Raw genomic sequence first — 20309 nt, forward strand, 5'->3', positions numbered from 1 at the left:
GCACACTGAGCACAGATATTTGCAGCACACTGAACACAGAAACTGAGAGAATGCAGCCACGTCCTCTCGCTATCATCTCCAATGCACGAGTGAAAATGGCGGCGATACGCGGCTACTTATATAGAATACGAATCTCGCGAGAATCCGACAGCGGGATGATGACGTTCGGGCGCGCTCAGGTTAACCGAGCAAGGCGGGAAGATCCGAGGCTGCCTCGGAACCGTGTCAAATAGGTGAAGTTCGGGGGGGGGGGGGGGTTCGTATCTTGACGAACTGAACCCGCTCATCTCTAATCTATACCCATCAAGTGTGATAGCGCATATGATATAATTCTCTATATTGTCTTTGAGGCAGAGGATAACTTGTGATGGAGGTCATAAGGGAACTGTAAAGATATAGAAATAGGTCACAAATAGAAGATAGGGCATTTGGAGGGTATATGGAATAATAAGATAACTACAAAGGAAAGAGCATGTATTGCCAACAAACGGATCATGATTATGCTGGAGTAGAATTTCATATCTGGCGACAACTAGTAGTATCACTTTGTTATGAAGCAGCTCCACGAGTAAGAAACTAATATCCGACAGATAGGACTGTAAAAGTCTCTTTCAGCAGGGCTGCGGTTGGAACTGATAAAAGCTCTCTCTAGCCTGCTGCCAATTCAATGCCTGACACCAATTTTAATAGAACATAAACTGACTGCTCCAGCGTCAATCTTTTCCCGGCTTCGCATATTGCCATAATTTTAAAGGAATCCTGCTGTCCCCTCCAGGACCACAGATGATTGCTCTGTTTATTTACTCTCATTTTCCTTCCTGTTGCAGTAAGAATGACTGACAGCTGTACTATGCCATTTCCGCACTCTGAAAAGGTGGTGCGATTTTCATGCATTTATACTTGTTTTTCCTATGTCATGTTGCATTTCATTTCAAATCATTACACCTCCTCTCTTTTTCCAACAGTCTTTAATGTCTCTCTGGAATTTTTGTAAGTTGCAATCCAAAAACCAAATGACAAAAAAATAAAATAAATAGGGCTAAACCGCAGGTCTTTGATCACTTATCGGTAGGTTAATGATTTTTGGAACTTACTTGGTTAACAAAAAATTGTCAAAATATTTAAAAATCTACGTAGTAAAATTAGTGAGAGGCTAAAAATGAGATGGAATTTAACACCTTAAATCTCTTTAAAACTTGATTTCCTTCATTCTGTAATCAGGTTATCACTGCATGTACATGTCATTTTGAGATGTACAGTAAATGACTGACAAAGTACAATCAAAATCTTTCATGGGAAAATAAATAAAAATGTATTTATCTGTTCTCTACTTTTCACTCTGAAATTGCTCTGTGATATCTCAAAATAAAGAAAAGATAAGAAGATTGAGTCAAAACTAAAAATCCCTTTAAATGAAATAATACACAGGATATATACACATAAAAATACAGCTATGTTTACAGTTTAACCCAACTTGTCCCAAGTGACATTACTACAGTAAGAAGGTTTCATTTACAGTACCTCTGTAGCTCTTAAGTCTTATAGGTCAGGGGGTTGCTCTGGGAAACAGAGATAACTGAACTGATTCTGAGTTGAATGCAATGGAGTTCATGCACAATCTACAATTTTATCCCTACTGTGCATATGTCTTTTTGCTTTGTGCATGCGTCAAATTAGCAGTCCACAATTGCAATTATCTCCGTCCCTGTGCATTTGTGAGCGGTAACAGGTAGGCAACTAACCAGGGAGTTGGTGATTAAATGCTGCGCTCGGCCCTATTCGTTGTGTGGGTGTCTCCTATATATACAATAGGAAAATGGCCAATGTGTAGAAATATGGACCTTGCACAATGTATGTAATAAATCTTTACTGATCAATTCAAAAAGTAATTAATGACATAGATCTTCCAAACAAATGAGAAATATAAGTTATGTATGGATTAAATGCAGTTAATCCTGCAGATAAATTAAAAGTAAAGTAAATTAGAGTATAATGTCCCGCAGCAAGTGATAATAACCTCCTGGTCAACATGGTAATGTGAGCGGTACCTGACCCTTGGTGAGTGACCAAAGAGACTAAGGGAAACACAGTCTTGAATGTCCTTCGGACAGCGGCGGCCCGCTCGTCCGAGTAGCTACTTGCACTAACCAGGGAGCACTGAGACACACAGTAAAACTAATTTCCAAAGTAATTTCATGGGAGTGCCATGGGTGTCTTCTGGATGTGTATTAAAAGTTGTTGTGTCTTTGTAGATGTAAACTCAGATACTGATGACTAATAATAATAATAATAATAATTTTATTTATATAGTGCTCTTTCTCCAATAGGATTTGATAAAGCTAAATATTTATCGTATATAATACCCTTTATGAGGTCTAAGAACACTGTACGCTATCTACGTATGAAGTACCGTAAGGGTACGCTAGTTGCGTAACAATCGCTTTGCCGTGATCGAGACGCTCAAGCGTCACGTTCACTCACGGCCAAGAGATCACAGGCAGGCACATTATTGGCTGTTGACTAACGTAATGATTCGCTAAAGCGTAGCGGACGCTCGGGACCACGAGGAGATCACCAGCGGCGCTGACGCTCACTATATTAAACCTTTGTATCTAAACCATAAACAGTGTATTGTGCAGTAAAACCTTAGTGTAATGTTAGAGTGTAAATGCAACACAGTATAACCTTATTACCTTTAAAGCTGTTCGAGCGTCACCGACGCTCTGAGAATACTTAATACTATAAGAAACACACAGATACCGTGCTCAGGGTCCAACGCCTAATATATATATTATGAATGCTATACTTGCAAAAGAGTTAAACACAATACAAGTCATACACTACAATATAACATAGACTACCTAACCAGATAACTACACAGGAAATACAATACAATACAATTTAAGGGAAAATGAGAGAGAAAGAGAAGGAGAGAGAGAGAGAGAGAGAAATTGAGAGAGATTGGCTCGGAATAACAAGAAGATCAATATGATTGCGGAGAAACACTTACGCACAAGGGGAAACGATCGCATGCGCCTCGATATCCAGCTCCCGATTATCAGCAATGAGAACCGTTGAAGAGAGAGAACTGGATATGGTCGGCCTGCCTATTTATGCCCCACACACAATACAATTTAATGGTCCCTACAATCTCATTGTTCATTGGACACAGGAATTCGGCTTCGCATTATAACAAAAGGTCATAGGTTGATTCATACAGGTGGGCTGTGACTGCTTCCAACTGTTCAGGTGGGTGGGATACTGAGTTTCCCGCCGCATGACTAAATAAGAACAAATAATAGTAAATGGACATAAACTTCTTATGTCCATAACTATTCGCATGAGCGATTAATCCGCTCCAAACCAACACCGGAATATTGCTATTTAAATACTCTTCCGATGGGTACCAAACACCACTGTATGACCCCTGTTAGACCCTTCGTACAATACAAAGAGAGATCTCTCTGTTCAGGAACATGCTATATTAACTAAACTTTCAGAATCTATCAAAGGGACCATGATCTACAAAATACATTATTACTGAAAATATGTAACGATTGAGTCGCACGCTACGATCACATAAACTCTACCGTAAATACGCATACCGTGCGCCTGCGGGTGCCCGCGACTGTGAGTATGCGCACGCACGGGAGAGCGCACGCATGCGCAGCGCGGACCAGAATGAGGTGCAAATATGGCAGTGTGTATAGAGATATTTTTCTGACTTTGACAGTCCACCCTTTGGCAGTCAATAATAACTGCCACCTTCTAAAACATTTCAAAAAGAGAAAAATATATGTCAGGGGTTAATACATTTCCATGGTTGGGTAAGGGAGGAGAGGAGAAGGTAGGAAAATGGTATGACCTAGTGAGATAGCAGAAGCATGTGTGTATGAGTCCGTGCTTGGGGGTCATGTATCATCGTGCCGTACGTGTTTTAAATCAAGCTTCGAGGTATTGCGAAGTATACATTTGAATTCCTTCTTATCCCGTGGTACGGGTCTGTGGATGGGCTGTCAAACTTTACCGAGCTCTTTTCGGCTTTGGTTGTAACAAAATGGGGGAGCACATTTTGGTTGATGATACATGAATGGGGGAGATATGTGATTGCTGATATCTGTGCCTGTATTCCCTATCGACTATGTGTGTCATTACCTGAGGGTTGTAGAAATGAAGAAAAGACATAATTACGGTAAATGCAGTGGTATTCTATGTCAGGTAAATGTACATTCGTCGATTGAGGTCTTGTTTGGTGTCTGTTGAATGCAGTCTTCTTTGTGCTTTTGCCCATAAGGTGCGAGCAAAAGCTGTCAATGTCCATAGATTTACAAAAGTGTTGGGCTAGCGTAATTTTAAAATTTCTAGGGAAACTGGGGATCCATGGCATGGTTCATCAAAAATCTGTGTATCAGGTTGTCAAAACTTCTTCTTTAATCCCTCTGTTGTCTGTATATCGGCTCATCAAATTCCTCGTCCAAGTGGGTCTTTTTACCTTGGAGAAAACGGAAAAACAGGTGAAAGAAACGGACCGTATAATCGCATTTTCATTACATCATTGTTTCTACCGTTGGGTCGTAAATCAAGTCCATTGGAATTACAGTTTCCTCACTCCTCAAACTCATTACCCTTGTACGATGTTTGCACTTCATTAAAGCCTGACCGCATCTAAATATCAATCCAATCGATATGACAACACCTAAGATACATAGGAGAAACTTCCCAACATCCATTATGACTCCTTGAGCCCATTCTCCTAAACCAGAAAACCAATTTCGCGGGTTCAACCATGACACCCAACCAGTCAGCTCATTACCTACAGCAGCAAGAGTGAGATTGTGTCTCCTGCGAAATTCCCACTTCAATTGGAGAATATCGTCCATCTTTTGGTCTATGACCTCGACCGGATCCTCGGTGCTATTCGTAATATATGTGCAACATTTCACGCTGTATTGTGTTGCCAGTGTGACACAATATCCGCCTGTCACTGCTGTGAGGTAATTGAGAACCATTCTATGCTGTACCAGTTCTGTTTTGTAAGCTTGAAGTTCCCTTCCAGTATACCTAAATGTGTCATCATACATTTCAGTGATATTATCTAACAAATTTGCGAGCGCCGATATGTATTTATAATTCAGCACTCCTCTAGCGGTGCGGGTGAAATCTAACGCGATTAAGAATTGAATCCCGGTGGATTCACTTATCAGATCAGAGGCCGGATGCTCTGTCTTCTCTATCAGGTGCTGTCACGATCCGGGTATCTGGACGCCATTTCTTACCCATCAGATGCCTCCTAAGGCTGGCTCAGCGCTCCAGGACCGGATCCCATCTGTTATCCTGATGTGTACATTCCTGTATCCTCTCCTGTCACTCTGGGACGCTGTCACAGTAAACGCCATATTACACCTGGCATGGCGTCTCCCGCGGCCTCCGCCGCCGTCCCTGAACTTCTGCATGCAGAGTGTCTGAGTGGCGATTACGCCAGCCGCGGCCTCCGCTGTGTCCGCGTGGTTGGATGTGCATCTGTCAGCCTGGTGCCTCCTGTCTCCGGTGGCCGGCGCCGCCATTACTGTTTTCATTACCACATGGATTACAAACCAAACTTCCCTCCAAGTGTCTGCATGGGCGCAGCCATCTTGGATTCTGTCAGCTGATCATTTCCACCAATCTGTTCTCAGTATTGATAATCTGCATAATTGCCTAGCCAATCCCTTCCTTGCTGCAGGTATAAATACACTGTGCCTGAGCAAGGAAGGCGTCAGTGCTTTGGTTGTCAAACCTAGTTCCTGTTTGTCTCTCTCCTGTGATTGTCTTCCAGGTTCCAGCTCCTGTCTCAAGACTTCCACCATAGAGACCCGCACCAGCATTCCACCTGCGGTGTAGCCTGACTCTCCAATCCATTGTGGATTCATCTGTTTCCAGCTACAACATTACCTGCTTCCAGCTCAGCTTCCAGCAGAGTACAGCTTCCCTTAAAGGGCCGGTGTCCTTTCTACACTTTACCACTCTCCACCGGTATTATTATTTCTCCGCTCTCAAGTTCTACATTTCAGTTCATATTTCATCGCTCCCAAGTTCATTTATTATTTAACTGGTTCCAGCCAGTATCCACTCCGTGCTAACAACACTCTGGTTCCAGCCAGTATCCACAGCAGCTGTTTTTTCTTCAGCAACCCAGCTTTTCCTGGAACACCAGCTGGCACAATCCTGGGTTATCTCCATTGCTACAGTTGGGCCTGGTAAGGACTTTCCATCTAGAAGATCATAAGAACTATCTCACACTACCAGTGCCCTGTGGCTCCTGCCATCCTGTAGTACCCAGGAACTGTATTTATTCTTTGCTGACTTTTACGTTTTCTTTTACTGCTGCTGTGTTGCGGAGTTGTCATAATAAACATCATTGACTTTTATCCAAGTTGTCGTGGTCACGCCTTCGGGCAGTTATTATTCATGTTACTTACATGTCCAGGGGTCTGATACAACCTCCCAGGTTCCGGTACATCTCAGCCCCTACAACTGAGGCTGCCTCCCGTCAGCTCAGGCCCTCAGTTGTGACAGTAAGCACTGACCTAATGAATCCAGCCGGAGACCAGGATCAAGCGGCCAGGCCGATGCAAGAACTGGCAGCCCGACTAGAACATCAGGAGGCTGCACAGGGCCACATCATCCGCTGTCTCCAGGATCTCTCTACTCGGCTGGATGGGATTCAGACAACTCTCCGTGGATCAGGCGCGTCTGGTGCGTCAACCACAGTGACTCCAGCTATAACCCCACCCACCTTACCCATTTCTGCTCCACGTCTTCATCTCCCAACGCCAGCAAAATTTGACGGATCTCCAAGATTCTGCAGGGGATTTCTCAACCAGTGTGAGATTCAGTTTGAGCTACAACCTGGCAATTTTCCCAGTGACCGTACAAAAATTGCCTACATTATTTCTCTTCTCAGTGGCTCAGCCCTTGATTGGGCATCACCGTTATGGGAGAGGTCCGACACCCTGCTATCTTCCTACACTGCCTTCGTGTCAACATTCAGGCGCATCTTCGACGAGCCAGGCCGGGTAACCTCAGCTTCATCCGAGATTCTCCGTTTACGCCAGGGGTCACGTACTGTAGGACAATATCTGATACAGTTCCAGATCCTGGCATCCGAACTGGCATGCTACGACGAGGCCCTGTATGCTGCATTCTGGCATGGCTTATCTGAGCGTATTAAAGATGAGTTAGCTACCAGAGACTTACCTTCTAAGTTAGATGAGCTAATCTCACTCTGCACGAAAGTTGATTTACGTTTCAGAGAGAGAGCAACTGAGCGTGGAAGATCATCTGCTCCAAAATCTTCTGCTCCTCCTCCTCGTCAACTGTCACCATCTAAAGATGAGCCCATGCAACTTGGCCGTTCCCGTTTAACTCCTGCTGAGCGCCGAAGACGTCTCTCCGAGTTTCTCTGTCTCTATTGTGCAGCTCCGTCTCACACCATTAATGCCTGTCCCAAACGTCCGGGAAACTCCGGATCCTAGCTCGCCGGGGAGAGGGCCGGCTAGGAGTGATGATCTCCTCTCCATCTCCTCAAGATTGTAATCTCCCAGTCTCGCTTCAAGTTGCTCAACGTTATCAGAACGTCATTGCCCTCCTTGATTCCGGAGCAGCTGGGAACTTTATTACCGAAGCCTATGTTAAACGGTGGTCCCTACCCACCGAGAGACTTCCTTCGTCCATTTCTTTAACTGCCGTGGATGGCAGCAAAATTTTTGATGCAGTTATTTCTTTAAGGACTCTACCAGTTCGTCTGAGAGTGGGAGTTCTTCATTCCGAACTTATTTCTTTTTTAGTGATTCCAAGAGCCACACATCCTGTGGTCCTGGGCCTTCCATGGCTCCGTCTTCACAATCCTACAATTGATTGGACAACTACGCAAATCCTGGCATGGGGTTCCTCCTGTGCTGAGACATGTTTGTTTAAAGTATTGCCTGTCTGTTCTTCCTCCCCCAGGTCGTCTGATGTTCCACCTCCTCCATATCAAGATTTCACGGATGTGTTCAGTAAAGCTTCTGCTGATATCCTTCCTCCTCATAGAGAATGGGACTGTCCGATTGATCTCGTTCCAGGGAAGGTTCCACCTCGAGGCCGAACTTATCCGTTGTCTCTGCCTGAGACGCATTCTATGGAGGAATATATTAAAGAGAACCTAGCAAAGGGGTTCATTCGACCTTCTTTTTCTCCAGCCGGCGCAGGCTTCTTTTTTGTAAAAAAGAAAGATGGTGGTCTGCGGCCGTGCATCGACTACAGAGGTTTGAACGACATTACCATCAAGAACCGTTATCCTTTACCCCTGATTACTGAGCTCTTTGACAGAGTTAGCGGAGCTACCATCTTTACAAAGCTGGACTTGCGAGGTGCATACAATCTCATCCGGATCCGTGAGGGTGACAAGTGGAAGACCGCCTTTAACACCCGTGACGGACATTATGAGTACCTCGTCATGCCCTTCGGATTGAGCAATGCTCCAGCTGTCTTCCAGCATTTTGTCAATGAGATCTTCAGAGACATTCTATACCGTCATGTCGTGGTCTATCTAGACGATATCCTCATTTTTGCCAACGATTTAGAGGAACATCGTTTTTGGGTTAAAGAGGTTCTGTCCCGTCTCCGTGTCAATCATCTCTATTGCAAATTAGAAAAATGCGTCTTTGAAGTCAAGTCCATTCCGTTTCTAGGGTACATTGTGTCCGGTTCCGGACTAGAGATGGATCCTGAGAAACTACAAGCAATCCAAAATTGGCCGGTACCCTTAACCCTCAAAGGGGTCCAGAGGTTCTTAGGGTTCGCCAACTATTACCGAAAGTTTATACGAGACTTTTCCACCATTGTGGCGCCTATTACTGCTTTCACTAAGAAGGGTGCTAACCCGTCCAAGTGGTCTGAAGAAGCCATGCAAGCATTTCATCTTTTAAAACAAAGGTTCATCTCTGCGCCTGTTCTGAAACAGCCTGACATCGACTCTCCTTTCATCTTAGAGGTGGATGCCTCCTCCGTTGGAGTAGGAGCGGTGTTATCTCAGAGGGCTAAAGATGGCCATTTACACCCTTGCAGTTTCTTCTCCCGGAAGTTCTCCCCAGCTGAGCGCAACTATGCCATTGGCGACCAGGAGTTGCTAGCCATCAAGCTCGCTCTAGAAGAGTGGAGGTATCTGTTGGAGGGAGCTTCTCATTCAATCACCATACTTACAGACCACAAGAACCTTTTATACCTGAAGGGCGCACAATGTCTCAACCCTCGTCAGGCCAGATGGGCACTTTTCTTTTCCAGGTTCGACTTTAAACTCCAGTTCTGTCCGGGCTCTCAGAATCGCAAGGCCGATGCCCTTTCCCGCTCATGGGAGCAAGAAAATGAGTCAGAGTCTTCAGACAAGCATCCTATTATAAATCCGTTGGCATTCTCCACGGTAGGGATGGACTCTACGCCCCCATCAGGGAAAAGTTTTGTGAAGCCGATGCTAAGGAAGAAGCTCATGCATTGGGCCCATGCTTCCCGTTTTGCCGGACATACAGGTATCCAAAAAACCCTGGAGTTTATCTCTAGGTCCTATTGGTGGCCAACTCTGAAAAAGGACGTCTTGGAGTTTATTGCATCTTGCCCAAAGTGTACCCAACATAAAGTATCCCGCCAGTCGCCTGCGGGGCAACTGGTTCCACTATCCGTTCCCCGTCGACCATGGACCCACTTGTCGATGGATTTCATTACAGACTTACCCATGTGCAACAAGTTCAATACCATCTGGGTGGTAGTTGACCGGTTCACCAAGATGGCACACTTCATTCCTCTCACCGGTCTTCCGTCAGCTTCCAAGTTGGCTCAAGTATTCATACAAGAGATCTTCCGACTCCACGGTCTTCCTGAAGAAATTATCTCAGATCGAGGAGTTCAATTCACAGCCAAATTCTGGCGAAGTTTATGTCAAGTCCTCCAAGTCAAGCTAAAGTTTTCCACGGCTTACCATCCTCAGACCAATGGTCAAACCGAGAGGGTGAATCAGGACTTGGAGGCCTTCCTCCGCATCTATGTGTCCTCCTCTCAAGATGACTGGGTTCAATTACTTCCCTGGGCCGAGTTCTGTCATAACAACCAGTATCATTCTTCATCTGCTTCAACGCCATTCTTCACTAACTTTGGATTCCACCCTAAAGTCCCTGAGTTCCAACCGCTTCCAGCAACTTCTGTTCCCGCAGTGGATATCACCTTGCATCAGTTTGCCAATATCTGGAAGAGCGTACGATCAGCTCTGCTCAAGGCATCGTTCAGGTACAAGAAGTTTGCGGATAAGAAGCGTCGAGCAGTTCCTGCTCTCAAGGTGGGTGATCGGGTATGGTTATCCACGAAGAATTTGAGGTTAAGAGTTCCCAGTATGAAGTTTGCACCTCGCTATATCGGTCCTTTCAAGATTGAACAAGTCATCAATCCTGTTGCTTACAGACTCCAGTTGCCTCCCTTCTTAAAAATACCCAGGACATTCCATGTTTCCCTGTTGAAACCGCTGATCTTGAATCGGTTTCATTCCTCACTTCCTCCAACTCCGAAAGTCCAAACTCAACGAGGTGTTGAGTATGAAGTGGCCAAGATCCTGGACTCACGTCACCGTTACGGTCAACTACAATATCTTATTGACTGGAAGGGTTATGGTCCTGAGGAACGTTCATGGACCAATGCTTCTGATGTCCATGCTCCTGCCTTGGTCCGGAGATTCCATTCCAAGTTTCCTCAAAAGCCAAAGAAGTGTCCTGGGGCCACTCCTAAAGGGGGGGTGCTGTCACGATCCGGGTATCTGGACGCCATTTCTTACCCATCAGATGCCTCCTAAGGCTGGCTCAGCGCTCCAGGACCGGATCCCATCTGTTATCCTGATGTGTACATTCCTGTATCCTCTCCTGTCACTCTGGGACGCTGTCACAGTAAACGCCATATTACACCTGGCATGGCGTCTCCCGCGGCCTCCGCCGCCGTCCCTGAACTTCTGCATGCAGAGTGTCTGAGTGGCGATTACGCCAGCCGCGGCCTCCGCTGTGTCCGCGTGGTTGGATGTGCATCTGTCAGCCTGGCGCCTCCTGTCTCCGGTGGCCGGCGCCGCCATTACTGTTTTCATTACCACATGGATTACAAACCAAACTTCCCTCCAAGTGTCTGCATGGGCGCAGCCATCTTGGATTCTGTCAGCTGATCATTTCCACCAATCTGTTCTCAGTATTGATAATCTGCATAATTGCCTAGCCAATCCCTTCCTTGCTGCAGGTATAAATACACTGTGCCTGAGCAAGGAAGGCGTCAGTGCTTTGGTTGTCAAACCTAGTTCCTGTTTGTCTCTCTCCTGTGATTGTCTTCCAGGTTCCAGCTCCTGTCTCAAGACTTCCACCATAGAGACCCGCACCAGCATTCCACCTGCGGTGTAGCCTGACTCTCCAATCCATTGTGGATTCATCTGTTTCCAGCTACAACATTACCTGCTTCCAGCTCAGCTTCCAGCAGAGTACAGCTTCCCTTAAAGGGCCGGTGTCCTTTCTACACTTTACCACTCTCCACCGGTATTATTATTTCTCCGCTCTCAAGTTCTACATTTCAGTTCATATTTCATCGCTCCCAAGTTCATTTATTATTTAACTGGTTCCAGCCAGTATCCACTCCGTGCTAACAACAGTCTGGTTCCAGCCAGTATCCACAGCAGCTGTTTTATCTTCAGCAACCCAGCTTTTCCTGGAACACCAGCTGGCACAATCCTGGGTTATCTCCATTGCTACAGTCGGGCCTGGTAAGGACTTTCCATCTAGAAGATCATAAGAACTATCTCACACTACCAGTGCCCTGTGGCTCCTGCCATCCTGTAGTACCCAGGAACTGTATTTATTCTTTGCTGACTTTTACGTTTTCTTTTACTGCTGCTGTGTTGCGGAGTTGTCATAATAAACATCATTGACTTTTATCCAAGTTGTCGTGGTCACGCCTTCGGGCAGTTATTATTCATGTTACTTACATGTCCAGGGGTCTGATACAACCTCCCAGGTTCCGGTACATCTCAGCCCCTACAACTGAGGCTGCCTCCCGTCAGCTCAGGCCCTCAGTTGTGACAGGTGCCTTTTAACAATGTGCTCGTAATGGGTGTGAGTATAAGGAGCTTGGGCACCACGGTGTATGTCTTTCATTTTGTCATGTGATACAGTCATTGCTTCAGGCAGTACTTTTCCAATATAACACAATCCTTCAGAGTTTGGGGCAAGCCACTTGTACGCCTTTCTCCCGCATATGAAATATGCATCATCGGGGAGAACATATGGGACGGAGTAGGACATAACCATATTACACACCTTCCATGTGAAATCTCCTAACCCTAATTCTTCCATCTGCTTAGTACACGTATCAGGTTGTACGATATGTGCACAGTATCCTGGTGATACCTCTCCAACTCTAGTAATCCTATTTCCTAAGGTATACCTATACCGGAAAGATTTTCCTCTACTGGCTATGTGGCGTACAAGCTCTGTGTCTGTAGGCATTCTATCTGCTCTATGCGAAAAGGTCATGGTTTGGTTACTCCATGACACTTCCCAATTTCCCGGCTTTCGGGGATTGGAGATGTTGAAACATAATAGGGACCTATCCACATGGTATTGGTGGAGCTTCAAACTAGGAGGACTGGAGATATTAAACCTTCTGTCCACCGGTCTCCCACCACTTAACTCAAGTACCTCCCCTATCGTTAAAGGAAATGGTACTAGCCCTGATTTGCTATGACCTTGAGGTACTTGAGAGCATACCCAACAATCTGTTTTATTTAACACACTACCCACTAAGGAGTGATAGTCACTCAATGGATGCCGGTCCATATGGATATTAAAACTGGATTGGCATTTCTTAATGCACCCATCCTCAATGACATTGTGACAGAGCCTACAGATACAGTTTTCTTCAGCTAACAATCCTTCACAATTCCTTCTATGGTCAATGCTATCGGATCGTTTTCTGATACTCGCCTTTACTTGTTGGTTAAGTTGTTCTTGGAAAACTACGCCTCCATCTTTATCATCAGAACCCATTCCAGAACCTCTCTCGACCTCCATGGTACTCTCGCCGGAACAGACTGCTCTGGTCAACATCATGGTCAACAGGAAAATCCGGATCACAGTCTCTTGGGGCAAGTCCATCTTGTTGGAGGAAACGGAGAAGAATGAGAAGGGGGAAAAAAAAATAATTTGAGGGAGAGGGGATGGGGAGTTGGAGAAAAACAATAAAAGGGAACAGGGGATCGACAACTGCTTTTGGTCTTGTGATTTTCAATGCTCAGGTGCCGCCTCAATCTTCCTGGAACAGACACTCCAGTGATACAACCTCTACCGTCTGTTCGTTATCACGGGACCTCTCTGGATCAGCAACCTTTTTACAGTGGGACGAATGAACCCAAGTCTCTCTCTCAGCAACCTTCAATGCTGTAGTGCTAGTCAATAAGACCTGGTATGGTCCTTCCCATCTGTCAATAAGGCAACCTGAGCGTAGAAAATTCCGTATCATTACATAATCCCCAGGTTCAATGTCATGACAATTACTATCTGGTAAATCAGGAATCACTAACTTCAGATTATCATTTTGATTCCTTAACTGTTTACTCATGTTAATCAAGTATTTTACAGTCACTTCATTGTTACATTTCAAATCATCCTGAGGGTTAATCATGACATGCGGTTGTCGACCAAACAAGATTTCAAAGGGAGACAGATTAAGAGGGGACCTGGGAGTGGTTCTGATGCTGTACAGTACAATGGGTAAAGCTTCTGGCCATGTCAATCCTGTCTCTGCCATCACTTTACTCAGTTTATTTTTAATAGTGCTGTTCACTCTTTCCACTTTCGCACTCGCTTGTGGACGGTATGGAGTGTGCAGCTTGCTATCAATTCCCATCAATTTACACATTCCTTGAAAGACATCACCTGTAAAATGGGTACCCCTATCACTTTCGATAATTCTAGGGATACCATATCTACATACAAATTCCTGCACAATTTTCTTAGCAGTAAACATAGCGGTATTTGTGGCCGCCGGAAATGCTTCGACCCAATTTGAAAAAACATCTATACAAACAAGTACATATTTCAAATTTCGACAAGGGGGTAATTGAATGAAGTCAATCTGTATTACCTGGAAAGGGCCGCCGGCAGGTGGGATATGGGATGGTTCTGTAGGTATTGCCTTTCCAATATTCTTTCTCAAACAGGTAAGGCATGACATGGCTCTTTTACTCGCATGAGAGGAGAATCCTGGGGCGCACCAATATGCTCTTACCAACTTGCACATCCCTTCCTTGCCTAGATGAGTCAGCCCGTGAGCTGCTTCAGCCAAACATGGAAGATATGCTCTGGGGGCCACTGGTTTACCATGTCCATCCGTCCAGAGTCCTGAGGACTCCTGGCCATATCCCTTTGCCTTCCAGACTGCCTTTTCCTGTGTAGAACACAAATTTTGCATTTCACACAACTTCTGTGTGTTGATGGTATTAAATACCATCAGTTGTGTGGTGTCTGTCTGTCTGGGGGTAGCAGCTGCTAATTTAGCAGATTCGTCTGCTCGGCTGTTACCAAGTGATACTGGGTCTTGGCTATGTGTATGTGCTTTACATTTGATAACAGCCACTCTGTCGGGTTCCTGTATCGCTGTTAGAAGCCTTTTTATGTGAGCTGCATGCGCTACCGGTGTACCAGCTGCCGTCATGAAATTTCTGAGGCGCCATAGGGCTCCGAAATCATGGACTACCCCGAATGCGTATCTAGAATCGGTGTAGATATTGGCTGATTTTCCCTTAGCCAATTCACATGCTCTGGTTAGGGCGACCAGTTCAGCAACCTGGGCTGAGTGAGGTGGGCCTAGCGGTTCCGCTTCTATGGTGCCTTGGTCATCTACGACTGCGTATCCAGTACACAAGTCTCCCGAGTCTGACTGTCTATGACAACTACCGTCCGTGTAGAACGTAAGTTCTACGTCTTCCAGTGGGTTGTCACTGATGTCAGGCCTTGCGGTAAAATTTTGGGTCAAATATTCCATACAATCATGAGTGTCTTCCTTTGTATTAAATCCTCCTTCCCCAGTACTCTCATCCTCCACCCTTTGGGTCTGTCCAGACACACCTGGGAGATATGTTGCAGGATTTAATGCACTGCATCTCCTTATGGTGATGTTTACGGGGGCCAATTCCCATCTTGTAAACCGCGCTGATGAGACGTGCCTGGTTTGGGCAGAATTTAACAAGGCTGACACTGCGTGTGGTGTATGAATTGTGAGGTTGTGACCTAGCACGACGTCTTCGCTTTTCGTTACTAGCAATGCTATCGCAGCAACGCTTCGCAAGCATGTGGGGAGGGATCGCGCTACCGTATCTAGCTGAGCGCTGTAATATGCTACTGGCCTGCTGGCATCACCGTGCTTTTGGGTTAGTACGCCTGCCGCGCAACCAGCACTTTCTGTTCCGTATAGTTCAAAGGGTTTCCCATAGTCCGGCATACCTAATGCTGGTGCCTGCGTTAGGCACTGTTTAAGTCTCTCAAATGCTGCCTCAGACTCGTCTGTATGCGAAATCCGATCAGGTTTGTTTGAGGAGACCATCTCCTGCAAAGGTAACGCTAAAATGGAAAACCCTGGGATCCAATTACGGCAATACCCACACATTCCTAAAAATGTTCCGATCTGTTGCTGGGTTTGTGGCAGAGTCATGTCTCTAATTGCTTGAATTCTATCAGCGGTCAGGTGTCTCAGTCCTTGTGTTAAACAGTGTCCCAAATATTTTACCTTAGTTTGGCATAATTGCAACTTGTCTTTGGAAACCTTGTGTCCTGTGTCTGAAAGATGAAACAGGAGCTGTTTCGTATCCTTCAGGGATGCCTCCAATGAATCAGAACACAGTAGTAGATCATCCACGTACTGTATTAATACTGATCCACTCACTGGTTGGAAAGACTGTAAACAATCATGCAAAGCCTGAGAAAATATACTTGGGCTATCTATGAATCCTTGTGGTAATCGAGTCCATGTGTATTGGACTCCTCTGTATGTAAATGCAAACAAATATTGACTGTCAGGGTGCAGAGGTACCGAAAAGAAAGCGGAGCAGAGGTCAATAACAGTGAAAAATTTCGCAGTGGGAGGGATTTGCATTAGGATGACAGCTGGATTTGGCACTACGGGGAACTGACTCTCAACTATTTTGTTAATCCCCCTTAGATCCTGCACTAGCCTGTAACCCCTCCCCCCACTCTTTTTCACAGGGAAGATGGGACTATTAGCAGTGCTGGACGTTCTTACCAGAATGCCCTGTTGTAGCAAGCGCTCTATTACAGGGTAAACTCCTAACTCCACCTCTGGCTTCAGAGGGTACTGTGGGATTTTTGGAGCTATCCTACCATCTTTTACTTGTACAACTACCGGAGCTACGTTTGCCATTAATCCAGTGTCCTGTCCATCTTTAGTCCAAAGTGACTCTGGTATCTGATATGTCATTTCTTCTACTTGGGAGGGAGTCCTATTTGTCATAATGGTATGTGACATTAATTTTGACGGGGAGTCTAACATGTCTCGCACTTCCTGAGCGTGATTCTCAGGTATGTCCAAGAATACACCTTCAGGAGTACAATAAATGACGCACCCCATTTTACACAGTAAGTCTCTTCCCAGGAGATTGGTCGGTGCCGATGCAGCCAGCAAAAAGGAATGCTTGGTATGTAAAGGCCCTATTGTAATCTCTGCTGGTTTGCTAACAGGGTAATGCTGGACTACTCCTGTTACTCCCACGGCTGGAATTGTCCTACCAGTGGTCCTCATGCCCACTGTCGAATTTATCACTGATTTGGCCGCCCCTGTGTCTACAAGAAAGTTTAATGATTTACCAGCTACATTGATTGCAATTTCGGGTTCACTTCCAAGGCTTGCAATCAATTTTACTGGCTGCAGATTACAGGTATGGCCACACCCCTATTGGGTATGGTGACCTCCCTGAATCCCGCTGGCAGCAACTACTTGTGACGGAGTTAATTGGGAACTACCAGAGGCGTGCCAGTCTCTGTTCGGGGGGTATCTTTTTGTTTCCCCTGCATGTGGCTCATAACTCCGTTTCTGCGGACCCTGATCCCAATGTCGTGTGTCGTGTCGTTGTCTAGGGGGTTGGTATGAGTTTCGTGAATTCTTTACTCTACAATCTCGTGCCATGTGTCCCTGTTTATGACAAGAATAACAAGTAACCACACTTGACTTACCCACAGGGTTTGGTGATACAAACAAAGGCTGCCTTGTGGTCAGGGCCTGTATACTTACGGCCATTAATTTATCACCTTGTTGTTCCCTGTGTCTGGTGATGTTCCTATCGTGATCAATAGCAGCCTCTCTCAAAGTAGCCACAGACAGACCTCGCCAACATGGTTGTGTGGTCTGTACCCTAGTCTTCAATGACTCTTTTAAACCATCCATCAGTACCGATACTGCTACTTCTCGATGGTTTGTGTCTGTTTTAATGTCCTCTATGCCTGTGTATTTTGCCATTTCTGATAATGCTCTGTGAAAATACTCTGCAGCTGTCTCTGACTCCTTCTGTTTAATGGAGAATATCTTGTTCCATCTGACTACCGCTGGGAAATACTCTTTTAACTGTAAGCTTATTCTTTTTACATTATCTTTGTTGTACACATCTGTAAGAGGTACATCCTGATCTAATCCGCAATCAGCTAAAAATTGAGTTGCGTCAACATTGGAGGGTAAACATGCTCTCAGCAATATCTGCCAGTCTTTATTGTTGGGCTCTACAGTGTTACCTAAGTCTCTGATGTATTTTTGACTGGAAACTAAGTCTTTTCTAGGGTCAGGGAATTCAGACACTATGGTCCTTAATTCCATTCGGGAAAATGGGGTGTACATGGCAATGTTTCTAATGGGAGTGGCTCCTGATGTGTCTGTTTTCCCATTTGGCACTGCTATTACTCTAACGGGATTAACTCTAACAACCTCATTCTGTGTAGATTCTACAGGCTGTGGTGAAATAGTTTCAGCATAGTGTATGGTGCCGTACTTACCTGTTGATACGACCTCACCTATCCCTCCGCTAGGGGCCTTTGTTACTAATCTCGGGGGTGGAGCTGTGCCTACTGTGGTCTCTGCTATGGTGGCTGCGAGAGAGAGCGCTGAAATTGTTGCCGATTCGTCCTCTTGATCACACTCCTGAGGGAAGTTCAAAACAGGGTACAACTTGCACGGGTTAATACTTGCATTGGTTAATTGGTTAACATTATCTTTAACATTTACACAGTTGCTAAGAGTTTGTTGTTTGTTACACCTTAATGCGTCATTCTCCGCAACCAATTTTTCTCCTGATATATATGGTGGCGGTGGGGCCGTGGCGATCAGTTTCCTGATAGGGCCAGATCCCGCCGCTTGAGCCAATCCTCTCTGTATGTCACCTTCCTGTTGCCACAACTGCAAATAATCGTAATGTTTGATTCGTCTCTTTGTTGATTTAATGAGACATATCCTCCTCCTTAAATTTTGTAACACTTCTGAGCTGAAGCTACCTACTCTTGGGAATTTCTCCCCGTCATGTACTGTCATTCTCTCCCATTCATCACATAAAGCTTCTGTGTGACTTCCGTATTTCTCACACATTACATACCTTGCCGACCCAATTGGTCGGTTCACTGAATCAACCCGAACCGAGGTTGATCGCCCCCTACCTGAACAAGTGGCCCCCATAGTTCGAAAGTGTTGCTTTATCCAGCCAACCCTTACGCAAACCAAATGTCCAAAATAGGCTGACGGTGGCGGTTTACCGAGTACCCCACTCACTCGCCCACGCCGACCAATACGACCTGATCACACCGATATGGTGCTGGCGTACTCGACCTAGGGCCCCTGCGACCTGAACCTCTATTTACTGGAACCTGTGAGGGTGATCCGAAGAACACTTACTCTTTCCAGTAACTATTGGTTGCTGGATAGTTCCTGAGTGAGCAGCGAACTTCCCTTAAAATAAAAAAATTACACAAATCACGTTAGAATGTACAAATAGCGTTTATGACCTTCGTACACAAATAGTACCGGTCAGGTTTACTAATGCACACAATTACGTGCGGTACAATCGTTTAGTACACAAGCAACTAATCTTATGTACTGAGCGACCAACGGAATCGAAAATTTCGGCTGCGAATTCCTTCAGCCAGAGCTTATATGGCCTATATGGGTGTTGCACCAACCCTTTCTTGGTGTTGTGCCTGTGGACTGTATAGCGGACTTCCTTGTCTGCTGTACCTGAACCTGCTGGTCTGTTATGACCTCCTGGTCTGTTACAGTATGACCTCCTGGTCTGCTACACTCTAATGCTCAAATTGTATATTTAACCAGGGATGCCTCCCTAGCCACCGTGTACGTCACTTACACGCATGTACCTCACGAGTACTCGACTTTTCTTGTGGTTCAACCTTTAAAATTGTAAAAACAAACACTCATTCACCGCATATACACTTTTGTTTCTATTTCTATTTCTGCGCAGAAATTTTTTCTTTAGACCAGATGTGTTACCAATTAGGAGAAGGATCTGTTAATTTAAATTTGGAATATAAAAAAATAGATTTGCGCGATTTATCGCCTGGCGTTATTTACCGCGTGGCGCTACTTATCGCGTTGAGAGGAGAGAAAAAAAACTTGTGATTTGAGTTACGTGGGCGTACCCGTACGCTCCGTTGCGTAATATACGCTGCGTGCGTCGGCCCTTGGATTGCGTACGCAAGTCTCAGTCTTTTGTTAGAGACACGTGTACGCAAAGCAAAGATCCACCGTAACACAATTTATACGTTTATCAATGTAGATGATCCTTTATCATCTACCGCGCACCACACTGACTTCGCCTTGTCTCTCAGGCACAGCTGTGTGTTTGTCTATACTTTAACTATATTACCTTTACTCTTAAACTATGAAATAGTGACAAATCTCTCTAAGCACGTTTATCAACTATAGAACTGGCAAACAGGAGAGTGACATACGAAAATTCACCAATGAAAAGGAAATGCAGATATATATGTGTGTGCGTGTGTACGCAAGACAGAAAAATAAACAGTTTTAAAAAGACACTATTGTTTTGTTCTTACCTCCGGTTCCCGGATTCCTTCAGCACCCTTTACTAAGAGAAGCAGACGCTTATCCCGACAGCACCACGAGGAATACAACCTCCCGCCCTTTGCTGATGGATAATGTCTGCTGTATCTACCTAGTGCAGATATGTGAAGGACGGGCGAGCCGCCAATTGATAA

Source organism: Pseudophryne corroboree, chromosome 4 (genome assembly GCF_028390025.1).
Source record: "Pseudophryne corroboree isolate aPseCor3 chromosome 4, aPseCor3.hap2, whole genome shotgun sequence".
Taxonomy (NCBI): Eukaryota; Metazoa; Chordata; class Amphibia; order Anura; family Myobatrachidae; genus Pseudophryne; species Pseudophryne corroboree.